The sequence below is a fragment of the Siphateles boraxobius genome, unplaced genomic scaffold (assembly GCF_051911475.1).
Source record: "Siphateles boraxobius isolate OS27281-9 unplaced genomic scaffold, OSU_SipBor_1 52, whole genome shotgun sequence".
NCBI classification, from domain to species: domain Eukaryota; kingdom Metazoa; phylum Chordata; class Actinopteri; order Cypriniformes; family Leuciscidae; genus Siphateles; species Siphateles boraxobius.
Genome location: NW_027509164.1, coordinates 1 through 27,931, shown reverse-complemented (window position 1 = coordinate 27,931; position 27,931 = coordinate 1). Strand labels below are relative to the sequence as shown.

General features: G+C 46.6%; 9 non-coding genes and 3 pseudogenes across 9 annotated transcripts; all 12 read left to right on the top strand.

The window, feature by feature from the left end:
• Positions 1–4,744: 4,744 nt before the first annotated feature.
• On the top strand, positions 4,745–4,920 carry LOC143713721 (U2 spliceosomal RNA; annotated as a pseudogene).
• A 434-nt stretch (positions 4,921–5,354) lies between these two features.
• Positions 5,355–5,518, top strand: LOC143713584 (U1 spliceosomal RNA). Its single transcript, XR_013195141.1, has one exon. It is a non-coding gene; the product is annotated as a U1 spliceosomal RNA (small nuclear RNA).
• Positions 5,519–6,646: 1,128 nt separating this feature from the next.
• On the top strand, positions 6,647–6,837 carry LOC143713706 (U2 spliceosomal RNA). The gene has a single exon (XR_013195258.1). It is a non-coding gene; the product is annotated as a U2 spliceosomal RNA (small nuclear RNA).
• Positions 6,838–7,271: 434 nt separating this feature from the next.
• On the top strand, positions 7,272–7,435 carry LOC143713822 (U1 spliceosomal RNA). Its single transcript, XR_013195312.1, has one exon. It is a non-coding gene; the product is annotated as a U1 spliceosomal RNA (small nuclear RNA).
• A 1,128-nt stretch (positions 7,436–8,563) lies between these two features.
• LOC143713717 (U2 spliceosomal RNA) lies at positions 8,564–8,754 on the top strand. Its single transcript, XR_013195269.1, has one exon. It is a non-coding gene; the product is annotated as a U2 spliceosomal RNA (small nuclear RNA).
• A 434-nt stretch (positions 8,755–9,188) lies between these two features.
• On the top strand, positions 9,189–9,352 carry LOC143713810 (U1 spliceosomal RNA). Its single transcript, XR_013195300.1, has one exon. It is a non-coding gene; the product is annotated as a U1 spliceosomal RNA (small nuclear RNA).
• Positions 9,353–10,480: 1,128 nt separating this feature from the next.
• Positions 10,481–10,671, top strand: LOC143713715 (U2 spliceosomal RNA). The gene has a single exon (XR_013195266.1). It is a non-coding gene; the product is annotated as a U2 spliceosomal RNA (small nuclear RNA).
• A 434-nt stretch (positions 10,672–11,105) lies between these two features.
• LOC143713799 (U1 spliceosomal RNA) lies at positions 11,106–11,269 on the top strand. The gene has a single exon (XR_013195289.1). It is a non-coding gene; the product is annotated as a U1 spliceosomal RNA (small nuclear RNA).
• A 6,600-nt stretch (positions 11,270–17,869) lies between these two features.
• On the top strand, positions 17,870–18,045 carry LOC143713776 (U2 spliceosomal RNA; annotated as a pseudogene).
• A 405-nt stretch (positions 18,046–18,450) lies between these two features.
• LOC143713695 (U1 spliceosomal RNA) lies at positions 18,451–18,614 on the top strand. The gene has a single exon (XR_013195245.1). It is a non-coding gene; the product is annotated as a U1 spliceosomal RNA (small nuclear RNA).
• Positions 18,615–21,450: 2,836 nt separating this feature from the next.
• On the top strand, positions 21,451–21,614 carry LOC143713621 (U1 spliceosomal RNA). Its single transcript, XR_013195177.1, has one exon. It is a non-coding gene; the product is annotated as a U1 spliceosomal RNA (small nuclear RNA).
• A 5,962-nt stretch (positions 21,615–27,576) lies between these two features.
• LOC143713786 (U2 spliceosomal RNA) lies at positions 27,577–27,744 on the top strand (annotated as a pseudogene).
• Positions 27,745–27,931: the final 187 nt, after the last annotated feature.

Below are 27,931 nucleotides of genomic sequence, written 5' to 3'. Positions count from 1 at the left end.
ATTGTGTTGGGTGAGAACAGAGGCTACATTCACTACCAGGGTATGCCCAAATTATGTAGAAAATGTGGAAAGTTTGGGCACTTAGCTGAAGCATGCCAGGAAATGATATGTGGGAAATGCAGAGAAATTGGTCATACTTTTGAAGAGTGTACCAATGGCAGGCGGTGCAACCTCTGTGGGGAGTCATCCCATCTCTACAGAGATTGCCCTAAAAGTTTTGCCAACAAACTGAAAGGCAACAAAATGGCCGCCCCACATGTGGAACAAACAAAAGAGCAAAGGAAGGAGGAGGCGGTCCCTGAGGTTTTGGCGGGAAATTCTATTTCCCAGCCAGCCTCAGGGAGTGGGCAGGAGGAAGGAAGTGGGGCGGCCACAGGGGCGGAGTCAAGTTTTAACAGCGAACAGAGTGAGGAAGCCGTTCCCCAACAAGAGAGAAGTGAAAACAAAATGGAGGAGGAGGAGGAGGATGCAACGGCTTCCTCACTCTACACCGTATCGGAGGTTAGTGTGGTGGATAGTGGGGGTGAATCCGAGGGTTCACTCCCCAATGCTCAGGTGCAAAAAAGGTCTGCGAGATCTCCTCTGCTTCAAACAGAGGAGAAAAGGCTGCGGGCATCGCATCGGCTAGATAGTTCCTCTTCGTTAGATCTAGACCGTATGTGGCCCGCAGAATCTCCCAATGAAGTCTCCTTTTTGCATGTTAAGCTTAGAACATCGTCACCGAAGGAGCCACAAGAGGTTCTCTCTGTGGACTCTGAGGCGGCGAGCATTTGCCCTCCTGATCCCAGTTTTTCTGGGGAAAAGGAGAAGCAAGTGCTACATGACATAACATGGTTTTAATGTAACTTTCTGCAGTCTTTTGGTTTTATCCTTCTATTAATGCTTGTATTTTTAACCATACTGCTCATGGCCCTCACTATCTCTACAATCAATGTGAGAAGTGTGAGGTGTACTTTGCGAGCACAGAGTGTGTTATCCTTTTTAAAAACTTTTAAGTCAGATGTGTTTTTATTGCAAGAATGTGGTTTGCCCTTTTTAACAAATTACAGGAAGTGGGAGGAGATTTGGACCCCAGGATTTTCCATTTGGAGTGGGTCCAATTTTAACAAAAATGACGGTGTTGCTATTTTAATAAAAAATCCCAACCTTTTGGTGAAGGGCAGCACTGTGGTGAGGGACGGGCGGGCAATTTTAGCAAATCTGACTTTTTTAGGTAAGGATCTTAACATTTTAAATATGTATGGTTTTACTGAAAAAAATAACAGGTATGAGCTTTTAGAAGACTTGCAACCCCACATGCTAGGCAGGGCTCCCCTAGTGGTAGCAGGGGATTTTAATTGTGTATTATCAAAAAAGGACAGAAGGAGGGTAGGAGAGGATTTTAAGGTCGACAAGACATCGGTTTTATTACAAAATATAGTCAAAGATTTTAAGTTAGTTGACTGTTTTAAAACAATGCATCAAAGAGAGGAAGGCTTCACCTGGTTCAGTGGTGACGGTGCCAGAGCCTCTCGAATTGACTATATTTTTACCAGGGACCTCCCGCCGACCGATGCTACATTGACCCCCCTCTTTTTTTCCGACCATATGATGCTGTCTTGCACTCTTTCACTCCCCACGGGTGTGACTGCAGGGGGAGGGCTGTGGAAGCTGAACTGTTCCCTATTAGAGGACGAGGAACTGGTTAGTGAGTATAGGGAGCAGTTCAGCCAATGGCAGACCCTCCAGGACTTTTACGACTCACGTGCACAGTGGTGGGAGATGGTGAAACAAAGGACAGGACGGTTTTTTAAACAAATTGGAAAGGAAAAAAAGAATAAAGAATAAAGAAAAAAGACGCATGATGGGGTTGCAAAAAAGACTGCAGAGATATTTTAACCTTTTAAACAATGGATTGGATTTTACAAATGAAATAAAAGAAGTAAAGAAAGAAATGTCAGATCTGTCTGAAACAAAGAGCAAAGGTGTCATTTTAAGATGTAGAGAAAGGGAGTTAGAGGAAGGAGAGAAGTGTACCAGGTATTTTTTTAAAAAGACAATAGCTCGGGGAGGGTCGATCAATATTTTAAAAACTTTTAGAGGGGGGGAAGTAAATACAACTGACCTGATTTTAGGGGAAATTGAAAGTTTTTACAGTAATTTATACGGCACTAAAGAGGTACACAATGGCATCTTAGAGGAAGTTTTAGGGTTTTTAGATAAAAAAGTTAAGAGTCCAGATGTGCTTTTATCCCAGGATTTTAATCTTTTAGAATTGGAAAAAGCTTTAAAGGGTTTTAAGAAGGGGAAGTCCCCGGGCATGGACGGACTCCCCTTTGAGTTTTATCTGACTTTCTGGGACATTTTAGCACATGCCTTACTTACAGTTTTTAAAGAATTTGAGACTCTTGACAGACTTCCAGACAGCTTTAGAGTAGGGATAGTTACATTACTGTACAAAAAAGGAGACAAGACTGACTTGAGAAACTGGCGACCAATCACTCTTTTAAATTATGATTGTAAACTTTTTAGTAAGATTTTAGCTACACGCATGTCGACTGTTTTAGAGGACGTAATCCACCTGGATCAAGCTTGCGCTGTGCCCGGCAGGAAGATCACGGACAGCCTGGTACTGATCAGAGACGCCATCTGTTATGCGAGAGACAGAAACATTAGGCTTGTAGTCCTAAATTTAGACTTTGAAAAAGCTTTTGATCGGGTCTCGCACCAGTACCTCCTTCAGGTACTGCAAAAAATGGGGTTTCCAGAGAGGTTTATAGCTTGGGTGGGACTGCTGTATGAGGGCTTAAGCAGCAAATTTCTTGCAAATGGGCATCTTTCCAAAGCTGTAAATATCCACAGCGGTGTCCGTCAGGGGTGTCCTTTATCTCCCCTTCTGTATGTGGCTTGTATTGAGCCACTGGCACAGATCTTGAGAAGGGATAAATGGATTAAAGGACTAGATATCCCAGGAACTGGTGGACTGACGGCGACCTGCGTTTTATATATGGATGACGTGACCCTTTTAGCGACTGACTTTTTATCAGTACGAAGAGCAATGGACTTGACTGACTGGTACGGTCGGGCCTCGGGCGCCAAGCTTAACAGGAGTAAGTCCGAGGCCCTGCTCTTCGGGCCGTGGGGCGACGTGGACACAGGAGGACTAGATTTGGATTTTAAAGAAAAGGATTTGAAAATTTTAGGAGTAAAATTTGACAGGGAGGGTGGAGGACCAGGAAACTGGACTGACATGTTAGGGAAAGTCAGACAAAGACTGGGCTTTTGGGGACTAAGACAACTGACGTTAGAAGGCAAGATTTTAATTTTTAAAGCAGTGATTTTACCACTAATTTTACTTGTCTGTTCTGTTTTTAGTCCCCCAAGACGATTCCTGGCCAAGTTGGAGAGGGCGGTATTTTATTTCCTGTGGGGGTCCAAGTGGGAACGAATCAAGAGGGAGGTGGTTAAAAAGAAAAAAGAGAATGGCGGGAAAGGCCTCCCAGACCCCCACCTGTTTTTAGGCAGCCGCTTTGCCGCCCTCCATATCCAGTATGCACTGACCCCATCCAGAGAACACAAGACAGCAGCCATGACCCGATTCTGGATGGGGTCATACCTAAGAAGTTTGAAAATTTTACCCATTGATCTTAAAAGTCCAGTGTCTTTTAATTTGTCAAAAGAGCATAGTTTTATTAAGAAATTTTTAAAGAAATATCTTTTAGAAACAAATGATGCCACTGTTTTAACTAATCACAAGTCTCTCGTCTCTCTTGTGCAGGATCGAGAATCGGTGAGTCCAGTTCCAGGCCTCACACTAGGTGAGGCCAAAGACGTTTGGAGGAACGCAGCCCACCCAGCTCTCCAGAACAGGCTTAAGGACCTGTCGTGGATGGTGGCTCATGAGATCCTCCCGGTCAGGGCGGTCATGCACTCCAGAGGCATGGCCAAAAACTCCACCTGCCCACGGTCCGGATGTGGTTCCCCGGAGACCGTTCAACATCTGCTCTGGGAGTGCGGCGCTGCGCGGGACCTGTGGGCCAAGACAGGCCCCCTGTTTTTCCCGTGCCTGCCAGCGGGTGGGGCCCAGGTGGACTATAAGCTCGCCATCCTGGGGGTGGGTCAGGGCTTGAAGGAGTTGACACCACCAACGTTTGCCTCGCTCTGGCTCACCCTCAACCACATCAAGGATGCCATCTGGGTCACCAGAAACCTGCTGGTGGGGAAACGCGTGACGGTCCCCCTCCACGCGTGCGAGCAGAGGATAACATCAACGCTGCAGGGTGGGCCGCACGTCGTTATTCGGATGGGGGGGCCGAGGTCACACGGAGAAGGTCCCGGCCGCCACCGTACCTGGCCGCCCGTAGATGCACCCTCACCACTCTGGCTACGGGAACAGCGGGCCAGCGGGCCGGAGGAGAGGGGATCTCCGCTGGGCACTGGAAGCGAGGAGTCTGGGGCCTGTTCTGGAGACCTGGAGTGAATGGACATTCTTGATAGGGACTCACCCTCGATCCTGTACAAGAGATGTTTTATTTGGCATATTTTATTGTTTTATTGTTTTATATTTGCATTCCTATTTTATTTTAATCCATTTTACCTTTACTTTAAAACAACACACAACATACATGGACTTTTACACAACACATCAACATAACTGATTTTTAACTGTAACTTATGTCCTTTTTGTTGTTTTAAGATATGTGCAAAAATGTGATTTTATAAGGAAAAAATGGATATTGAAAGAATGGAATGAAACAATGTGACAATAAACTTTTTTCGAAAGAAAAATCTGTTCTTATCAGTTTAATATCTGATACGTGCCCTACCCGGGCACCATATATTAAATTGATTTTTGGAACTGGGAGATGGAAGAGGGGCTTGCTCCGTCCACTCCACGCATCGACCCGGTATTGCAGTACTTCTGGGAACGGTGCACCCCCAAAAACTGTGTTCAATGAAAGAGATGTTTTAGTCTTGTGTGGCAGCAGGTGATAATGGAAGTAACGTATATTGCTGTGTATGGGTGCTTTAAAGGTGTTGTAGGTGATCATATGCTATACAGGTAATGGTGGTGTGAGAGTGAAAAAAAAACAACAACTCTGTTCTTATCTCGTTTAACATCTGATTCGTCCACTATCCGGTGACCGCGTATGAAATTGATTTTTGGCTCATGGATCCGGAGCATGAAAACAACATCATCCACAACAACAACAGCAAAAGAGCCCGACTCTGCAGGTTTTTGATGTCTCTCTCTTATCTCTTGGAGTTTTTACGAATGAGCTGATGAGTTGAATCAGGTGTGTGTTTGATTGTCCGACCGTTGGTGAGGATTGCGGAGAGGGACACGGTGCCTCTGACGGGAGGCCTGGGAATTCATACTTACCTGGCAGGGGAGACACCATGATCAGGAAGGTGGTTCACCCAGGGCGAGGCTCGGCCATTGCACTCCGGTTGTGCTGACCCCTGCGAATTCCCCAAATGTGGGAATCTCGACTGCATAATTTATGGTAGTGGGGGACTGCGTTCGCGCTCTCCCCTGGACACACTGGTTAAAAGAGCAGATTGTTCGAGTTCCTCTTCTTCTGGTAGTTAACGACCTAGGAAGTCCAGAGAATTGAACTGCAGTGGTTGATCGAGAGATGTAAAACTCTCAACCTAGGACCAGTCTGCAAAAGTAGGGCTGTTTTTTAGTTTTTTTTTTCATCATTCTTCAAATAATCTCCATTATTCAACCAGCGCTTTTATTGGCAGCAGTGGTCCTAGAAGCAAAGTTGTTCCGAATGAGGAGTTCTATCATGTGGTATGAATACCTTGTGCATGTGTGAAAAATCACCTGACATACAGTCGCCTATGGCCGTATTCATGTTGTTGTTTTTACTGTTTACAGCGCCACCAAGTGGCCAGTCGCCACATCCCTTTTCACCTGAGCACAGGCTGAGCCCGTGCACAGGTGTACCGACTTGGGTGTAATTGTCTCATTCCGTTGGAGAGTTATGGCCATTTAAGTAAAGCCCGCCTCGCCCACTCCCAACGTTTTGGCGTCCCGTCGCCAACGTGAATCGAAATTCCGACTTTTTTCCCCATCGCTGTCGGCAATCAGACTCCAGGGAATCTTTCTGCACCGGTTTGGGTCAGATCGGGCGAAAGACCTAGGACTAGTGTGCAAAAGTAGCTTTTTCACAAAATCCCAAATACCCGAAAATCTCGCCAGCGCAACCATCAAATCCGAGGCCTGCGTCTTGTTCGGCCCGAGCCAAGGATTCCGGTGATGTAAGACACTTGGGTCTGCGACGGACGGTTCAGGAGTTACGAGGCATTTCGTACTTCTGATCGCTGCAGCGCCACCTTGGGGCCGATTGGGCCGAGCCTTGGTGATGTTGTAGACCGGGCGGGTACTACCATCCCTCAAGAGTTTCAAGTCTCTACGACGTACGCTTTGGTCTGCCCGCTCACTTTTAGGGCAGAATGTTTGTTGGTCCAAAATCCCAGGTTGCACTCCAAAGTGTCGTGTTGTGCGCTCTGCTGTGATCCATTTTCGGTGTCAACAGTCAAGCTGAGCTTGTATTGCTGTGAGCTGAGCTTGTTTGTTGGCGACCTTTAGACCCTCTCGCCACGGCCCAGGTGGGCGTGGCCTTTGACGGCTCCCCCGCCTCTGCGTCATTGTGTCATCGCTTCTCGGCCTTTTGGCTAAGATCATGTGTAGTATCTGTTCTTATCAGTTTAATATCTGATACGTGCCCTACCCGGGCACCATATATTAAATTGTTTTTTGGAACTGGGAGATGGAAGAGGGGCTTGCTCCGTCCACTCCACGCATCGACCCGGTATTGCAGTACTTCTGGGAACGGTGCACCCCCAAAAACTGTGTTCAATGAAAGAGATGTTTTAGTCTTGTGTGGCAGCAGGTGTTAATGGAAGTAACGTATATTGCTGTGTATGGGTGCTTTAAAGGTGTTGTAGGTGATCATATGCTATACAGGTAATGGTGGTGTGAGAGGGAAAAAAAAACAACAACTCTGTTCTTATCTCGTTTAACATCTGATTCGTCCACTATCCGGTGACCGCGTATGAAATTGATTTTTGGCTCATGGATCCGGAGCATGAAAACAACATCATCCACAACAACAACAGCAAAAGAGCCCGACTCTGCAGGTTTTTGATGTCTCTCTCTTATCTCTTGGAGTTTTTACGAATGAGCTGATGAGTTGAATCAGGTGTGTGTTTGATTGTCCGACCGTTGGTGAGGATTGCGGAGAGGGACACGGTGGCTCTGACGGGAGGCCTGGGAATTCATACTTACCTGGCAGGGGAGACACCATGATCAGGAAGGTGGTTCACCCAGGGCGAGGCTCGGCCATTGCACTCCGGTTGTGCTGACCCCTGCGAATTCCCCAAATGTGGGAATCTCGACTGCATAATTTATGGTAGTGGGGGACTGCGTTCGCGCTCTCCCCTGGACACACTGGTTAAAAGAGCAGATTGTTCGAGTTCCTCTTCTTCTGGTAGTTAACGACCTAGGAAGTCCAGAGAATTGAACTGCAGTGGTTGATCGCGAGATGTAAAACTCTCAACCTAGGACCAGTCTGCAAAAGTAGGGCTGTTTTTTAGTTTTTTTTTTCATCATTCTTCAAATAATCTCCATTATTCAACCAGCGCTTTTATTGGCAGCAGTGGTCCTAGAAGCAAAGTTGTTCCGAATGAGGAGTTCTATCATGTGGTATGAATACCTTGTGCATGTGTGAAAAATCACCTGACATACAGTCGCCTATGGCCGTATTCATGTTGTTGTTTTTACTGTTTACAGCGCCACCAAGTGGCCAGTCGCCACATCCCTTTTCACCTGAGCACAGGCTGAGCCCGTGCACAGGTGTACCGACTTGGGTGTAATTGTCTCATTCCGTTGGAGAGTTATGGCCATTTAAGTAAAGCCCGCCTCGCCCACTCCCAACGTTTTGGCGTCCCGTCGCCAACGTGAATCGAAATTCCGACTTTTTTCCCCATCGCTGTCGGCAATCAGACTCCAGGGAATCTTTCTGCACCGGTTTGGGTCAGATCGGGCGAAAGACCTAGGACTAGTGTGCAAAAGTAGCTTTTTCACAAAATCCCAAATACCCGAAAATCTCGCCAGAGCAACCATCGAATCAGAGGCCTGCGTCTTGTTCGGCCCGAGCCAAGGATTCCGGTGATGTAAGACACTTGGGTCTGCGACGGACGGTTCAGGAGTTACGAGGCATTTCGTACTTCTGATCGCTGCAGCGCCACCTTGGGGCCGATTGGGCCGAGCCTTGGTGATGTTGTAGACCGGGCGGGTACTACCATCCCTCAAGAGTTTCAAGTCTCTACGACGTACGCTTTGGTCTGCCCGCTCACTTTTAGGGCAGAATGTTTGTTGGTCCAAAATCCCAGGTTGCACTCCAAAGTGTCGTGTTGTGCGCTCTGCTGTGATCCATTTTCGGTGTCAACAGTCAAGCTGAGCTTGTATTGCTGTGAGCTGAGCTTGTTTGTTGGCGACCTTTAGACCCTCTCGCCACGGCCCAGGTGGGCGTGGCCTTTGACGGCTCCCCCGCCTCTGCGTCATTGTGTCATCGCTTCTCGGCCTTTTGGCTAAGATCATGTGTAGTATCTGTTCTTATCAGTTTAATATCTGATACGTGCCCTACCCGGGCACCATATATTAAATAGATTTTTGGAACTGGGAGATGGAAGAGGGGCTTGCTCCGTCCACTCCACGCATCGACCCGTTATTGCAGTACTTCAGGGAACGGTGCACCCCCAAAAACTGTGTTCAATGAAAGAGATGTTTTAGTCTTGTGTGGCAGCAGGTGTTAATGGAAGTAACGTATATTGCTGTGTATGGGTGCTTTAAAGGTGTTGTAGGTGATCATATGCTATACAGGTAATGGTGGTGTGAGAGTGAAAAAAAAACAACAACTCTGTTCTTATCTCGTTTAACATCTGATTCGTCCACTATCCGGTGACCGCGTATGAAATAGATTTTTGGCTCATGGATCCGGAGCATGAAAACAACATCATCCACAACAACAACAGCAAAAGAGCCCGACTCTGCAGGTTTTTGATGTCTCTCTCTTATCTCTTGGAGTTTTTACGAATGAGCTGATGAGTTGAATCAGGTGTGTGTTTGATTGTCCGACCGTTGGTGAGGATTGCGGAGAGGGACACGGTGCCTCTGACGGGAGGCCTGGGAATTCATACTTACCTGGCAGGGGAGACACCATGATCAGGAAGGTGGTTCACCCAGGGCGAGGCTCGGCCATTGCACTCCGGTTGTGCTGACCCCTGCGAATTCCCCAAATGTGGGAATCTCGACTGCATAATTTATGGTAGTGGGGGACTGCGTTCGCGCTCTCCCCTGGACACACTGGTTAAAAGAGCAGATTGTTCGAGTTCCTCTTCTTCTGGTAGTTAACGACCTAGGAAGTCCAGAGAATTGAACTGCAGTGGTTGATCGCGAGATGTAAAACTCTCAACCTAGGACCAGTCTGCAAAAGTAGGGCTGTTTTTTAGTTTTTTTTTTCATCATTCTTCAAATAATCTCCATTATTCAACCAGCGCTTTTATTGGCAGCAGTGGTCCTAGAAGCAAAGTTGTTCCGAATGAGGAGTTCTATCATGTGGTATGAATACCTTGTGCATGTGTGAAAAATCACCTGACATACAGTCGCCTATGGCCGTATTCATGTTGTTGTTTTTACTGTTTACAGCGCCACCAAGTGGCCAGTCGCCACATCCCTTTTCACCTGAGCACAGGCTGAGCCCGTGCACAGGTGTACCGACTTGGGTGTAATTGTCTCATTCCGTTGGAGAGTTATGGCCATTTAAGTAAAGCCCGCCTCGCCCACTCCCAACGTTTTGGCGTCCCGTCGCCAACGTGAATCGAAATTCCGACTTTTTTCCCCATCGCTGTCGGCAATCAGACTCCAGGGAATCTTTCTGCACCGGTTTGGGTCAGATCGGGCGAAAGACCTAGGACTAGTGTGCAAAAGTAGCTTTTTCACAAAATCCCAAATACCCGAAAATCTCGCCAGAGCAACCATCGAATCAGAGGCCTGCGTCTTGTTCGGCCCGAGCCAAGGATTCCGGTGATGTAAGACACTTGGGTCTGCGACGGACGGTTCAGGAGTTACGAGGCATTTCGTACTTCTGATCGCTGCAGCGCCACCTTGGGGCCGATTGGGCCGAGCCTTGGTGATGTTGTAGACCGGGCGGGTACTACCATCCCTCAAGAGTTTCAAGTCTCTACGACGTACGCTTTGGTCTGCCCGCTCACTTTTAGGGCAGAATGTTTGTTGGTCCAAAATCCCAGGTTGCACTCCAAAGTGTCGTGTTGTGCGCTCTGCTGTGATCCATTTTCGGTGTCAACAGTCAAGCTGAGCTTGTATTGCTGTGAGCTGAGCTTGTTTGTTGGCGACCTTTAGACCCTCTCGCCACGGCCCAGGTGGGCGTGGCCTTTGACGGCTCCCCCGCCTCTGCGTCATTGTGTCATCGCTTCTCGGCCTTTTGGCTAAGATCATGTGTAGTATCTGTTCTTATCAGTTTAATATCTGATACGTGCCCTACCCGGGCACCATATATTAAATAGATTTTTGGAACTGGGAGATGGAAGAGGGGCTTGCTCCGTCCACTCCACGCATCGACCCGGTATTGCAGTACTTCAGGGAACGGTGCACCCCCAAAAACTGTGTTCAATGAAAGAGATGTTTTAGTCTTGTGTGGCAGCAGGTGTTAATGGAAGTAACGTATATTGCTGTGTATGGGTGCTTTAAAGGTGTTGTAGGTGATCATATGCTATACAGGTAATGGTGGTGTGAGAGTGAAAAAAAAACAACAACTCTGTTCTTATCTCGTTTAACATCTGATTCGTCCACTATCCGGTGACCGCGTATGAAATTGATTTTTGGCTCATGGATCCGGAGCATGAAAACAACATCATCCACAACAACAACAGCAAAAGAGCCCGACTCTGCAGGTTTTTGATGTCTCTCTCTTATCTCTTGGAGTTTTTACGAATGAGCTGATGAGTTGAATCAGGTGTGTGTTTGATTGTCCGACCGTTGGTGAGGATTGCGGAGAGGGACACGGTGCCTCTGACGGGAGGCCTGGGAATTCATACTTACCTGGCAGGGGAGACACCATGATCAGGAAGGTGGTTCACCCAGGGCGAGGCTCGGCCATTGCACTCCGGTTGTGCTGACCCCTGCGAATTCCCCAAATGTGGGAATCTCGACTGCATAATTTATGGTAGTGGGGGACTGCGTTCGCGCTCTCCCCTGGACACACTGGTTAAAAGAGCAGATTGTTCGAGTTCCTCTTCTTCTGGTAGTTAACGACCTAGGAAGTCCAGAGAATTGAACTGCAGTGGTTGATCGCGAGATGTAAAACTCTCAACCTAGGACCAGTCTGCAAAAGTAGGGCTGTTTTTTAGTTTTTTTTTTCATCATTCTTCAAATAATCTCCATTATTCAACCAGCGCTTTTATTGGCAGCAGTGGTCCTAGAAGCAAAGTTGTTCCGAATGAGGAGTTCTATCATGTGGTATGAATACCTTGTGCATGTGTGAAAAATCACCTGACATACAGTCGCCTATGGCCGTATTCATGTTGTTGTTTTTACTGTTTACAGCGCCACCAAGTGGCCAGTCGCCACATCCCTTTTCACCTGAGCACAGGCTGAGCCCGTGCACAGGTGTACCGACTTGGGTGTAATTGTCTCATTCCGTTGGAGAGTTATGGCCATTTAAGTAAAGCCCGCCTCGCCCACTCCCAACGTTTTGGCGTCCCGTCGCCAACGTGAATCGAAATTCCGACTTTTTTCCCCATCGCTGTCGGCAATCAGACTCCAGGGAATCTTTCTGCACCGGTTTGGGTCAGATCGGGCGAAAGACCTAGGACTAGTGTGCAAAAGTAGCTTTTTCACAAAATCCCAAATACCCGAAAATCTCGCCAGCGCAACCATCGAATCCGAGGCCTGCGTCTTGTTCGGCCCGAGCCAAGGATTCCGGTGATGTAAGACACTTGGGTCTGCGACGGACGGTTCAGGAGTTATGAGGCATTTCGTACTTCTGATCGCTGCAGCGCCACCTTGGGGCCGATTGGGCCGAGCCTTGGTGATGTTGTAGACCGGGCGGGTACTACCATCCCTCAAGAGTTTCAAGTCTCTACGACGTACGCTTTGGTCTGCCCGCTCACTTTTAGGGCAGAATGTTTGTTGGTCCAAAATCCCAGGTTGCACTCCAAAGTGTCGTGTTGTGCGCTCTGCTGTGATCCATTTTCGGTGTCAACAGTCAAGCTGAGCTTGTATTGCTGTGAGCTGAGCTTGTTTGTTGGCGACCTTTAGACCCTCTCGCCACGGCCCAGGTGGGCGTGGCCTTTGACGGCTCCCCCGCCTCTGCGTCATTGTGTCATCGCTTCTCGGCCTTTTGGCTAAGATCAAGTGTCTGGTCCTAGGGTAGAGACAGCGATCGCCTCTTGGAGGTTTTTCCGGCTTGGGTCCTTCAGTGACTTGAGCCCCAAACTTTTGAGAGGTACATTGATCCAGCTGCTTTTATTCCGGTTCTGTTTTAAGGTAAGACCTTTTTATCTATTTATTTATTATTTATTTATTTATTGTTTTTTAAAGTTTTAGGCTGTTGGTGTCTCCACCATGTCGGCTGCCCGTGCCGGCATGAGGAGGCACCACAGCGTGCGTTTTTTATTCAAAGAAGTTGAGGTGAAGCTCCTGGGGATGTCACGTCTTGACTTCTCCAGGAAGCTGATCCAAAAAACTCTAAATTTTAAACCTGATGATCTGAATTGCATCGTGACTCTGCCCCTGAACAAAGGATTTGATGTTAGTTTTAGAGCGGTTTCCCACCTGAATGATTTCTGGCACAGATTTGAAGTAGCTAAATCCCAGCTGTCCATGTTTACTGTTGAAAAGCTCTCTGACAACACACTTAAAACTGTGATTGTTAGAATGTTTAATGAGACAGTGACTGGGGAGGACATTTGTGTCTGGCTGGGCAGATTTTGCACAGTTCGAAGCCAGCCAGTCAAGGTTTTAGATGAGGATGGTATTTGGACATGCTCCTGGCGAATTCCCATTAAACAATGGGAAGACGCTGGGGGCTACCAGGGCCTGAAGCATCTGCCTTCTATGATTGTGTTGGGTGAGAACAGAGGCTACATTCACTACCAGGGTATGCCCAAATTATGTAGAAAATGTGGAAAGTTTGGGCACTTAGCTGAAGCATGCCAGGAAATGATATGTGGGAAATGCAGAGAAATTGGTCATACTTTTGAAGAGTGTACCAATGGCAGGCGGTGCAACCTCTGTGGGGAGTCATCCCATCTCTACAGAGATTGCCCTAAAAGTTTTGCCAACAAACTGAAAGGCAACAAAATGGCCGCCCCACATGTGGAACAAACAAAAGAGCAAAGGAAGGAGGAGGCGGTCCCTGAGGTTTTGGCGGGAAATTCTATTTCCCAGCCAGCCTCAGGGAGTGGGCAGGAGGAAGGAAGTGGGGCGGCCACAGGGGCGGAGTCAAGTTTTAACAGCGAACAGAGTGAGGAAGCCGTTCCCCAACAAGAGAGAAGTGAAAACAAAATGGAGGAGGAGGAGGAGGATGCAACGGCTTCCTCACTCTACACCGTATCGGAGGTTAGTGTGGTGGATAGTGGGTGTGAATCCGAGGGTTCACTCCCCAATGCTCAGGTGCAAAAAAGGTCTGCGAGATCTCCTCTGCTTCAAACAGAGGAGAAAAGGCTGCGGGCATCGCATCGGCTAGATAGTTCCTCTTCGTTAGATCTAGACCGTATGTGGCCCGCAGAATCTCCCAATGAAGTCTCCTTTTTGCACGTTAAGCTTAGAACATCGTCACCGAAGGAGCCACAAGAGGTTCTCTCTGTGGACTCTGAGGCGGCGAGCATTTGCCCTCCTGATCCCAGTTTTTCTGGGGAAAAGGAGAAGCAAGTGCTACATGACATAACATGGTTTTAATGTAACTTTCTGCAGTCTTTTGGTTTTATCCTTCTATTAATGCTTGTATTTTTAACCATACTGCTCATGGCCCTCACTATCTCTACAATCAATGTGAGAAGTGTGAGGTGTACTTTGCCAGCACAGAGTGTGTTATCCTTTTTAAAAACTTTTAAGTCAGATGTGTTTTTATTGCAAGAATGTGGTTTGCCCTTTTTAACAAATTACAGGAAGTGGGAGGAGATTTGGACCCCAGGATTTTCCATTTGGAGTGGGTCCAATTTTAACAAAAATGACGGTGTTGCTATTTTAATAAAAAATCCCAACCTTTTGGTGAAGGGCAGCACTGTGGTGAGGGACGGGCGGGCAATTTTAGCAAATCTGACTTTTTTAGGTAAGGATCTTAACATTTTAAATATGTATGGTTTTACTGAAAAAAATAACAGGTATGAGCTTTTAGAAGACTTGCAACCCCACATGCTAGGCAGGGCTCCCCTAGTGGTAGCAGGGGATTTTAATTGTGTATTATCAAAAAAGGACAGAATGAGGGTAGGAGAGGATTTTAAGGTCGACAAGACATCGGTTTTATTACAAAATATAGTCAAAGATTTTAAGTTAGTTGACTGTTTTAAAACAATGCATCAAAGAGAGGAAGGCTTCACCTGGTTCAGTGGTGACGGTGCCAGAGCCTCTCGAATTGACTATATTTTTACCAGGGACCTCCCGCCGACCGATGCTACATTGACCCCCCTCTTTTTTTCCGACCATATGATGCTGTCTTGCACTCTTTCACTCCCCACGGGTGTGACTGCAGGGAGAGGGCTGTGGAAGCTGAACTGTTCCCTATTAGAGGACGAGGAACTGGTTAGTGAGTATAGGGAGCAGTTCAGCCAATGGCAGACCCTCCAGGACTTTTACGACTCACGTGCACAGTGGTGGGAGATGGTGAAACAAAGGACAGGACGGTTTTTTAAACAAATTGGAAAGGAAAAAAAGAATAAAGAAAAAAGACGCATGATGGGGTTGCAAAAAAGACTGCAGAGATATTTTAACCTTTTAAACAATGGATTGGATTTTACAAATGAAATAAAAGAAGTAACGAAAGAAATGTCAGATCTGTCTGAAACAAAGAGCAAAGGTGTCATTTTAAGATGTAGAGAAAGGGAGTTAGAGGAAGGAGAGAAGTGTACCAGGTATTTTTTTAAAAAGACAATAGCTCGGGGAGGGTCGATCAATATTTTAAAAACTTTTAGAGGGGGGGAAGTAAATACAACTGACCTGATTTTAGGGGAAATTGAAAGTTTTTACAGTAATTTATACGGCACTAAAGAGGTACACAATGGCATCTTAGAGGAAGTTTTAGGGTTTTTAGATAAAAAAGTTAAGAGTCCAGATGTGCTTTTATCCCAGGATTTTAATCTTTTAGAATTGGAAAAAGCTTTAAAGGGTTTTAAGAAGGGGAAGTCCCCGGGCATGGACGGACTCCCCTTTGAGTTTTATCTGACTTTCTGGGACATTTTAGCACATGCCTTACTTACAGTTTTTAAAGAATTTGAGACTCTTGACAGACTTCCAGACAGCTTTAGAGTAGGGATAGTTACATTACTGTACAAAAAAGGAGACAAGACTGACTTGAGAAACTGGCGACCAATCACTCTTTTAAATTATGATTGTAAACTTTTTAGTAAGATTTTAGCTACACGCATGTCGACTGTTTTAGAGGACGTAATCCACCTGGATCAAGCTTGCGCTGTGCCCGGCAGGAAGATCACGGACAGCCTGGTACTGATCAGAGACGCCATCTGTTATGCGAGAGACAGAAACATTAGGCTTGTAGTCCTAAATTTAGACTTTGAAAAAGCTTTTGATCGGGTCTCGCACCAGTACCTCCTTCAGGTACTGCAAAAAATGGGGTTTCCAGAGAGGTTTATAGCTTGGGTGGGACTGCTGTATGAGGGCTTAAGCAGCAAATTTCTTGCAAATGGGCATCTTTCCAAAGCTGTAAATATCCACAGCGGTGTCCGTCAGGGGTGTCCTTTATCTCCCCTTCTGTATGTGGCTTGTATTGAGCCACTGGCACAGATCTTGAGAAGGGATAAATGGATTAAAGGACTAGATATCCCAGGAACTGGTGGACTGACGGCGACCTGCGTTTTATATATGGATGACGTGACCCTTTTAGCGACTGACTTTTTATCAGTACGAAGAGCAATGGACTTGACTGACTGGTACGGTCGGGCCTCGGGCGCCAAGCTTAACAGGAGTAAGTCCGAGGCCCTGCTCTTCGGGCCGTGGGGCGACGTGGACACAGGAGGACTAGATTTGGATTTTAAAGAAAAGGATTTGAAAATTTTAGGAGTAAAATTTGACAGGGAGGGTGGAGGACCAGGAAACTGGACTGACATGTTAGGGAAAGTCAGACAAAGACTGGGCTTTTGGGGACTAAGACAACTGACGTTAGAAGGCAAGATTTTAATTTTTAAAGCAGTGATTTTACCACTAATTTTACTTGTCTGTTCTGTTTTTAGTCCCCCAAGACGATTCCTGGCCAAGTTGGAGAGGGCGGTATTTTATTTCCTGTGGGGGTCCAAGTGGGAACGAATCAAGAGGGAGGTGGTTAAAAAGAAAAAAGAGAATGGCGGGAAAGGCCTCCCAGACCCCCACCTGTTTTTAGGCAGCCGCTTTGCCGCCCTCCATATCCAGTATGCACTGACCCCATCCAGAGAACACAAGACAGCAGCCATGACCCGATTCTGGATGGGGTCATACCTAAGAAGTTTGAAAATTTTACCCATTGATCTTAAAAGTCCAGTGTCTTTTAATTTGTCAAAAGAGCATAGTTTTATTAAGAAATTTTTAAAGAAATATCTTTTAGAAACAAATGATGCCACTGTTTTAACTAATCACAAGTCTCTCGTCTCTCTTGTGCAGGATCGAGAATCGGTGAGTCCAGTTCCAGGCCTCACACTAGGTGAGGCCAAAGACGTTTGGAGGAACGCAGCCCACCCAGCTCTCCAGAACAGGCTTAAGGACCTGTCGTGGATGGTGGCTCATGAGATCCTCCCGGTCAGGGCGGTCATGCACTCCAGAGGCATGGCCAAAAACTCCACCTGCCCACGGTCCGGATGTGGTTCCCCGGAGACCGTTCAACATCTGCTCTGGGAGTGCGGCGCTGCGCGGGACCTGTGGGCCAAGACAGGCCCCCTGTTTTTCCCGTGCCTGCCAGCGGGTGGGGCCCAGGTGGACTATAAGCTCGCCATCCTGGGGGTGGGTCAGGGCTTGAAGGAGTTGACACCACCAACGTTTGCCTCGCTCTGGCTCACCCTCAACCACATCAAGGATGCCATCTGGGTCACCAGAAACCTGCTGGTGGGGAAACGCGTGACGGTCCCCCTCCACGCGTGCGAGCAGAGGATAACATCAACGCTGCAGGGTGGGCCGCACGTCGTTATTCGGATGGGGGGGCCGAGGTCACACGGAGAAGGTCCCGGCCGCCACCGTACCTGGCCGCCCGTAGATGCACCCTCACCACTCTGGCTACGGGAACAGCGGGCCAGCGGGCCGGAGGAGAGGGGATCTCCGCTGGGCACTGGAAGCGAGGAGTCTGGGGCCTGTTCTGGAGACCTGGAGTGAATGGACATTCTTGATAGGGACTCACCCTCGATCCTGTACAAGAGATGTTTTATTTGGCATATTTTATTGTTTTATTGTTTTATATTTGCATTCCTATTTTATTTTAATCCATTTTACCTTTACTTTAAAACAACACACAACATACATGGACTTTTACACAACACATCAACATAACTGATTTTTAACTGTAACTTATGTCCTTTTTGTTGTTTTAAGATATGTGCAAAAATGTGATTTTATAAGGAAAAAATGGATATTGAAAGAATGGAATGAAACAATGTGACAATAAACTTTTTTCGAAAGAAAAATCTGTTCTTATCAGTTTAATATCTGATACGTGCCCTACCCGGGCACCATATATTAAATTGATTTTTGGAACTGGGAGATGGAAGAGGGGCTTGCTCCGTCCACTCCACGCATCGACCCGGTATTGCAGTACTTCAGGGAACGGTGCACCCCCAAAAACTGTGTTCAATGAAAGAGATGTTTTAGTCTTGTGTGGCAGCAGGTGTTAATGGAAGTAACGTATATTGCTGTGTATGGGTGCTTTAAAGGTGTTGTAGGTGATCATATGCTATACAGGTAATGGTGGTGTGAGAGGGAAAAAAAAACAACAACTCTGTTCTTATCTCGTTTAACATCTGATTTGTCCACTATCCGGTGACCGCGTATGAAATTGATTTTTGGCTCAACATCATCCACAACAACAACAGCAAAAGAGCCCGACTCTTTGATGTCTCTCTCTTATCTCTTGGAGTTTTTACGAATGAGCTGATGAGTTGAATCAGGTGTGTGTTTGATTGTCCGACCGTTGGTGAGGATTGCGTAGAGGGACACGGTCCCTCTGACGGGAAGCCTGGGAATTCATACTTACCTGGCAGGGGAGACACCATGATCAGGAAGGTGGTTCACCCAGGGCGAGGCTCGGCCATTGCACTCCGGTTGTGCTGACCCCTGCGAATTCCCCAAATGTGGGAATCTCGACTGCATAATTTATGGTAGTGGGGGACTGCGTTCGCGCTCTCCCCTGGACACACTGGTTAAAAGAGCAGATTGTTCGAGTTCCTCTTCTTCTGGTAGTTAACGACCTAGGAAGTCCAGAGAATTGAACTGCAGTGGTTGATCGAGAGATGTAAAACTCTCAACCTAGGACCAGTCTGCAAAAGTAGGGCTGTTTTTTAGTTTTTTTTTCATCATTCTTCAAATAATCTCCATTATTCAACCAGCGCTTTTATTGGCAGCAGTGGTCCTAGAAGCAAAGTTGTTCCGAATGAGGAGTTCTATCATGTGGTATGAATACCTTGTGCATGTGTGAAAAATCACCTGACATACAGTCGCCTATGGCCGTATTCATGTTGTTGTTTTTACCGTTTACAGCGCCACCAAGTGGCCAGTCGCCACATCCCTTTTCACCTGAGCACAGGCTGAGCCCGTGCACAGGTGTACCGACTTGGGTGTAATTGTCTCATTCCGTTGGAGAGTTATGGCCATTTAAGTAAAGCCCGCCTCGCCCACTCCCAACGTTTTGGCGTCCCGTCGCCAACGTGAATCGAAATTCCGACTTTTTTCCCCATCGCTGTCGGCAATCAGACTCCAGGGAATCTTTCTGCACCGGTTTGGGTCAGATCGGGCGAAAGACCTAGGACTAGTGTGCAAACGTAGCTTTTTCACAAAATCCCAAATACCCGAAAATCTCGCCAGCGCAACCATCGAATCCGAGGCCTGCGTCTTGTTCGGCCCGAGCCAAGGATTCCGGTGATGTAAGACACTTGGGTCTGCGACGGACGGTTCAGGAGTTACGAGGCATTTCGTACTTCTGATCGCTGCAGCGCCACCTTGGGGCCGATTGGGCCGAGCCTTGGTGATGTTGTAGACCGGGCGGGTACTACCATCCCTCAAGAGTTTCAAGTCTCTACGACGTATGCTTTGGTCTGCCCGCTCACTTTTAGGGCAGAATGTTTGTTGGTCCAAAATCCCAGGTTGCACTCCAAAGTGTCGTGTTGTGCGCTCTGCTGTGATCCATTTTCGGTGTCAACAGTCAAGCTGAGCTTGTATTGCTGTGAGCTGAGCTTGTTTGTTGGCGACCTTTAGACCCTCTCGCCACGGCCCAGGTGGGCGTGGCCTTTGACGGCTCCCCCGCCTCTGCGTCATTGTGTCATCGCTTCTCGGCCTTTTGGCTAAGATCAAGTGTCTGGTCCTAGGGTAGAGACAGCGATCGCCTCTTGGAGGTTTTTCCGGCTTGGGTCCTTCAGTGACTTGAGCCCCAAACTTTTGAGAGGTACATTGATCCAGCTGCTTTTATTCCGGTTCTGTTTTAAGGTAAGACCTTTTTATCTATTTATTTATTATTTATTTGGACATGCTCCTGGCGAATTCCCATTAAACAATGGGAAGACGCTGGGGGCTACCAGGGCCTGAAGCATCTGCCTTCTATGATTGTGTTGGGTGAGAACAGAGGCTACATTCACTACCAGGGTATGCCCAAATTATGTAGAAAATGTGGAAAGTTTGGGCACTTAGCTGAAGCATGCCAGGAAATGATATGTGGGAAATGCAGAGAAATTGGTCATACTTTTGAAGAGTGTACCAATGGCAGGCGGTGCAACCTCTGTGGGGAGTCATCCCATCTCTACAGAGATTGCCCTAAAAGTTTTGCCAACAAACTGAAAGGCAACAAAATGGCCGCCCCACATGTGGAACAAACAAAAGAGCAAAGGAAGGAGGAGGCGGTCCCTGAGGTTTTGGCGGGAAATTCTATTTCCCAGCCAGCCTCAGGGAGTGGGCAGGAGGAAGGAAGTGGGGCGGCCACAGGGGCGGAGTCAAGTTTTAACAGCGAACAGAGTGAGGAAGCCGTTCCCCAACAAGAGAGAAGTGAAAACAAAATGGAGGAGGAGGAGGAGGATGCAACGGCTTCCTCACTCTACACCGTATCGGAGGTTAGTGTGGTGGATAGTGGGGGTGAATCCGAGGGTTCACTCCCCAATGCTCAGGTGCAAAAAAGGTCTGCGAGATCTCCTCTGCTTCAAACAGAGGAGAAAAGGCTGCGGGCATCGCATCGGCTAGATAGTTCCTCTTCGTTAGATCTAGACCGTATGTGGCCCGCAGAATCTCCCAATGAAGTCTCCTTTTTGCACGTTAAGCTTAGAACATCGTCACCGAAGGAGCCACAAGAGGTTCTCTCTGTGGACTCTGAGGCGGCGAGCATTTGCCCTCCTGATCCCAGTTTTTCTGGGGAAAAGGAGAAGCAAGTGCTACATGACATAACATGATTTTAATGTAACTTTCTGCAGTCTTTTGGTTTTATCCTTCTATTAATGCTTGTATTTTTAACCATACTGCTCATGGCCCTCACTATCTCTACAATCAATGTGAGAAGTGTGAGGTCTACTTTGCGAGCACAGAGTGTGTTATCCTTTTTAAAAACTTTTAAGTCAGATGTGTTTTTATTGCAAGAATGTGGTTTGCCCTTTTTAACAAATTACAGGAAGTGGGAGGAGATTTGGACCCCAGGATTTTTTTCATTTGGAGTGGGTCCAATTTTAACAAAAATGACGGTGTTGCTATTTTAATAAAAAATCCCAACCTTTTGGTGAAGGGCAGCACTGTGGTGAGGGACGGGCGGGCAATTTTAGCAAATCTGACTTTTTTAGGTAAGGATCTTAACATTTTCTGGATCCGGAGCATGAAAACAACATCATCCACAACAACAACAGCAAAAGAGCCCGACTCTTTGATGTCTCTCTCTTATCTCTTGGAGTTTTTACGAATGAGCTGATGAGTTGAATCAGGTGTGTGTTTGATTGTCCGACCGTTGGTGAGGATTGCGTAGAGGGACACGGTGCCTCTGACGGGAAGCCTGGGAATTCATACTTACCTGGCAGGGGAGACACCATGATCAGGAAGGTGGTTCACCCAGGGCGATGCTCGGCCATTGCACTCCGGTTGTGCTGACCCCTGCGAATTCCCCAAATGTGGGAATCTCGACTGCATAATTTATGGTAGTGGGGGACTGCGTTCGCGCTCTCCCCTGGACACACTGGTTAAAAGAGCAGATTGTTCGAGTTCCTCTTCTTCTGGTAGTTAACGACCTAGGAAGTCCAGAGAATTGAACTGCAGTGGTTGATCGAGAGATGTAAAACTCTCAACCTAGGACCAGTCTGCAAAAGTAGGGCTGTTTTTTAGTTTTTTTTTTTCATCATTCTTCAAATAATCTCCATTATTCAACCAGCGCTTTTATTGGCAGCAGTGGTCCTAGAAGCAAAGTTGTTCCGAATGAGGAGTTCTATCATGTGGTATGAATACCTTGTGCATGTGTGAAAAATCACCTGACATACAGTCGCCTATGGCCGTATTCATGTTGTTGTTTTTACCGTTTACAGCGCCACCAAGTGGCCAGTCGCCACATCCCTTTTCACCTGAGCACAGGCTGAGCCCGTGCACAGGTGTACCGACTTGGGTGTAATTGTCTCATTCCGTTGGAGAGTTATGGCCATTTAAGTAAAGCCCGCCTCGCCCACTCCCAACGTTTTGGCGTCCCGTCGCCAACGTGAATCGAAATTCCGACTTTTTTCCCCATCGCTGTCGGCAATCAGACTCCAGGGAATCTTTCTGCACCGGTTTGGGTCAGATCGGGCGAAAGACCTAGGACTAGTGTGCAAAAGTAGCTTTTTCACAAAATCCCAAATACCCGAAAATCTCGCCAGCGCAACCATCGAATCCGAGGCCTGCGTCTTGTTCGGCCCGAGCCAAGGATTCCGGTGATGTAAGACACTTGGGTCTGCGACGGACGGTTCAGGAGTTACGAGGCATTTCGTACTTCTGACCGCTGCAGCGCCACCTTGGGGCCGATTGGGCCGAGCCTTGGTGATGTTGTAGACCGGGCGGGTACTACCATCCCTCAAGAGTTTCAAGTCTCTACGACGTACGCTTTGGTCTGCCCGCTCACTTTTAGGGCAGAATGTTTGTTGGTCCAAAATCCCAGGTTGCACTCCAAAGTGTCGTGTTGTGCGCTCTGCTGTGATCCATTTTCGGTGTCAACAGTCAAGCTGAGCTTGTATTGCTGTGAGCTGAGCTTGTTTGTTGGCGACCTTTAGACCCTCTCGCCACGGCCCAGGTGGGCGTGGCCTTTGACGGCTCCCCCGCCTCTGCGTCATTGTGTCATCGCTTCTCGGCCTTTTGGCTAAGATCAAGTGGTTGTCTTTTTGATCTTTGGAGAAGGAATGATGGCAGGTGCAGCTGCGCCTTCAGTCCCAAGGGCGGGACTGAGAAATACGTTGCGTTTCCAAATGAAGGAGCCTGTGATGGAGATGATGGAAAGAGAAGTGTTTGCACGGGTTATACTTTTGGACAAGATGAAGTTGAAAGTGGAGGACGTGTACTGCTTGCAGACCAACAGAATGGAAAAATGCTTTGATGTAACGCTGAGTACTGTGGAAATGTACAAAGATGTGATGGATAAAGTTGGAAAGATTGGCAAAGAAGGTATCATGGGGAAATTCAATGTGGTAAGCCTTGACAGACCCAATTTCAGAGTCATCACTTTGCACATGTTCAATCCATACGTTACTGATGAAGCATTGATGACGTTCCTTGCTAATTATGCTGAAGTCCTCACACCTGCAAGATATTTAAAAGATGGTGTTGGTTTATGGACTGGGAAAAGACAATTCCAAGTTCTTCTAAGAACTGACGAGAGTGGTTTTGAGGGGTTGATGCACCCTCCTGCATATTTCAACATTGGGGCTGATAAAGGTTTTCTGTTCTACTCTCGGCAGCCCCCTTTTTGTAGGAGGTGTAGACGGTACGGGCACGTTGATGGCAGGTGTGGTGAAGAAAGATGTCGGCGGTGTTCCAAGCTAGGTCACACGGCAAAAGATTGCAGCGTTCCTAAGACTTGCCACAGCTGCGGCTCATTAGACCACTTGATGAAGGATTGTAAGGTGGGTCGGAGGCAGCATGGCAGAGGATGGGGTGTGGGAGAAACAGAGAGACAGATGGAGGAGGTTGGCCAACAAGATGTCATGGTGCAACATGTAAAGGAGAAGATGGCGGTTGTGGAGGGAAAGGAGGGGGCCAAAGCGGCGGTGGAAGGTAATGCGACTGAGGAAGTGGAAGATGTGATGGTTGCTTTCTTGGAGGCATTGAACGGGGAACATTTCAGAGTCGCAGAGCAGCGCCCAAATGACGTGGAAAGCGTGATAGAGGTGGAGGGACAAGGCCTCCTAGAGGGATCGAGAGGAGAAGAAAGTCAGCTGGTTAGGAAGGCAGAAAAGATAAAGGAGAGACCAGGCAAGAGGGCGAGAGCTGAAAAGATGCTAAAGTTAAGCTTTTCGGAGGAATCCTCGTCCACAGACAGTCAAGAGGGGCTTGAGATGGACAATGCTAGGCCCTTATTTCTGCTGACAGAGGGGAAAGTTAGCAGCGAAGATGAGGATCAGATGGATGATTCAGTGGGCCTTAGCGAGGTTCCTATTCGCTGGTCGGATTTGGTTGTCAGTGACACTGGGTCCACAAGTTTGGAGGGACAAGAGACAAAGGGTACTCCACTGGCAGAATAAATGTTCTGCAGTGATGAATTGACTGTGGGGTCCATAAATGTTAGAGGTATTAGGGACTCGGTGAAGCGTAAAGCTGTTTTTTCTTTTTTAGGAAATTATAGGTGTAATGTGTTTTTTTTACAAGAAGTTCATTTAAAGAGTCTAGAGGATTCTAGGAAATTTACAAAAGAGTGGGGGAGAGGTGGAGCAGTATGGAGTGTGGGGGGGGGGGTTTATTCTTCAGGGGTCGGGATTTTGTTTTGGGATAAAGAGATTGAAGTCATAAATCATTTCATTGTTTCTCCGGGGAGGGTGATTGGGGCTGATGTAAAGTGGAGGGGGGGAGAATATAGATTGCTTTCAGTTTACGCTCCTCAAACTGTTGATGAGAGAAAGGAAATGTTTGAAATGTTGTTAACAGTTTGTGCCACCAATAAGCAAATTATAATGGGAGGGGATTTTAATTTGCAATTGAAAGATATAGAGGACAGCAGTCTGACGGTGTTGGAAGGGGTTCTGCAAGGGCATGGGTTGGTAGATGGGGGCCAAGGGGTTAATCCAAAGGTTTGTGTAACAACGTGGAGGAACTCTAGAGGGGTGGAGAAAAGGTTAGATTATGTTTTTTTTTCTAAGACTTTTGTTTTGGAAAGGGGTGGAGTAAGGCCTGTGTTTTTTTCTGATCATGAAATGGTTTGGTTTGTAGTTAAAGGGAATAATTTAATGTTTGGTAAGGGGTACTGGAGGATGAATATTGAGGTATTGAAGGAGAAACAATTTTGTGATGAGTATGTATTCTTTTTTAGGGGGTTGGAGGGGTTAAAGGTCCTGTATAGCGATGTCGGGGGATGGTGGGAAATGGTTAAGAGTCGCTCAAAGGAATGGATTGTTAAATACTGTAAAAGAAGGATGAGGAAGATTTGGAGACAGGCAGGAACTTTGCAAAGAGATTTAGAGTTGAAGTTTGAAGAGTACAATGTTGGGGGTACTTTTGACTGGGACATGGTTCATTCCCTGAAGAGACAGATAAGGTTGATTTATGAAGACCAAGCTAAAAGGTTTTTGTTTAAAAGAAGACAGGAGACTCGAGAGAACGGGGAAAGTTGTAATGCAGCCCTTTTTAGATCTGTGAGGGATCGTAAAGAGAAGCAAGCAATTGTTGAGTTAAAAGATAAGGAGGGAGTGATTTTGACGAAAATAGAGAAAATAAGTGGATATGTAGAAGAGCATTTCAAACAGTTTTTTAGTGAGAGAAATATAGTTGTGGAGAAAAGTGAAATGTTTGTTAAATTTCTGGCAAATACAGTTCCGGAGGATGTAAAGGAAGAGTTGAGCTCCCCTATAACAATCGAAGAGGTCGAGGGAGTATTGAAGCGGATGGGTAAAGGTAAAGTACCAGGGGTTGATGGCTTACCGGTTGAATTTTATGTCAGATTTTTCAATATATTAGGCCCTTATTTGGTGGAGATGGTTAGAGAGGTGTTGGAGAACAAAAAAATAAAAGGCTCAATGTCAATCGGGGTTATGACCCTTCTTTATAAAAAAGGTGAAAGGGCAGATATTGCTAATTATAGGCCGCTTACAATGCTAACTGTGGACTACAAGATCATAGCAAAACTTTTGGCAGACAGACTGAAGAAAGCCCTACCTCATGTAGTGCATGTCGATCAAACATGTGGGGTAGTGGGTCGCAGTACTAAATGGAACTTGCAGCTTATTAGGGATGCCATTGCGTGGGCTGAAGATAGGGACCTTCCATTGATGGTGGTTAGTCTAGATCTAGCTAAAGCATTTGATAGGGTGAATAGATGGTTTATGTTCAAGGTTATGGAGAGGATGGGATTTGGGGAAGTCTTCATAGGATGGATTAGAACGCTGTATAAAGAAGCTAGTTGTTTGGTCCAGGTGAATGGGAGGTTAGGCCAGGGTTTTGAGATAAGGGAGGGAGTGAGGCAGGGGTGTCCTCTCTCACCATTACTCTTTATTCTTTATATGGAGCCGGTGGCAGAGGCAATCAGAATAGATGGTAGGATAAAGGGCTTGACGATACCTGGCAGCAAGGGTACTGTAGTTAAGTTATCACAGTATGCGGATGACACTACGTTGCTGTTGGAGTCAGATAAGTGTCTTGAAAGAGCCTTGTACTTATTTGGGGAGTTTTCTTTAGCGTCTGGGGCTTGCTTAAACATTTCAAAGTCATCTGTCAAGTTCTTTGGAAGGTTTAAACAGAGACTAGATGGAATTGGTGGTCTGCAGGTGTGTGAGGGCCCTGTTAAAATTTTGGGCATACATTTTCAGAATGAAGGGTCAGCAACTCTGAACTGGATTGGCCGTATTGCATCAGTACAGATGAGGCTGGCTAGATGGAAGGGGCGGAGGTTAACATTGATGGGGAAGGTTTTGATATTGAAGATGGATGTGTTGCCCGTGTTTCAGTATTTAGCTTACATTTATCCTTTACCAGCATGTATGAGGAAGGTGGTAATGAGGTTACTATTTAATTTTGTTTGGGGTGGTAGGTATGAATACGTGAAGAGGTCTGAAATGTTCAACCCTGTTAGCAAAGGAGGACGGGATGTGCCTCATATACCTTTAAAACTTGACTGCTTGTTTGTGTCTTCCATTCTAGCACAGTTAGCTGAGCCATTGAAGCATCCATCATGGTTTTTTCTTAGGTTGTTTTTTTCCTATCAGGCGAGGCATGTAATGAGGTGGTCCAACGATGGTCCAAGAGCAGAGGTGCAGCCTTGGCACTACAAGCATGCCGCTAGGTGGATGAGTAAATATCCTGAGAGTAAGGAGGTGGAAGTTTGTTTGGAGCAGAGGAAGTTGTATGGGATGGTAAGAGAAAGGGTGTCCAGTGTAGTTCAGGTTGGGGTTCCGCAGTTGGTGTGGACGAATATTCAGCCAAAAAACCTTGAGAATAGTTTAAAAGATCTTAATTGGTTATGTTTTTTGAGGCGTCTACCAGTGAAAGAGATTATGTACAGGCATGGGTTAGCTAAGGATGGAAGTTGTCCTAGAGAGGGGTGTTCTGGAGAAGAGACTATCAGGCACGCATTTTGGGAGTGTGCCTTTGCTCAGAGAGTGTGGACAAAGGGAGAGAGGTTATTAAGAATGATTTCAGGTAGCTTTAAGGTTTCTAGTGAGAATATAATGGAGGGCATTAGGTGCAAGAGGGGTGAAGGGAAAGATATCTTTTTGCTTTGGTTAATAATGAGTTTGATAAAGAAAGGACTGTGGGAAGAAAGGAAATGTATAAGTAGGGGGAAGGGGAAAAATTCGGCAGAGGGAGTAATACGGGGTGTGGAGGCTGAATTAAGGGGAAGGATTAGGTGGGATTGTCAAAGGTGGGGCAAACATGCTGCTAGAGAAAGGTGGAAAAATTTGTTTGAATTGTAATGTGATGGATATATGTAGAATGTATGAGAAATAATATAATAAAAAAAAAATAAAAAAATAAATAAATAAAAATCTGTTCTTATCAGTTTAATATCTGATACGTGCCCTACCCGGGCACCATATATTAAATTGATTTTTGGAACTGGGAGATGGAAGAGGGGCTTGCTCCGTCCACTCCACGCATCGACCCGGTATTGCAGTACTTCTGGGAACGGTGCACCCCCAAAAACTGTGTTCAATGAAAGAGATGTTTTAGTCTTGTGTGGCAGCAGGTGTTAATGGAAGTAACGTATATTGCTGTGTATGGGTGCTTTAAAGGTGTTGTAGGTGATCATATGCTATACAGGTAATGGTGGTGTGAGAGGGAAAAAAAAACAACAACTCTGTTCTTATCTCGTTTAACATCTGATTC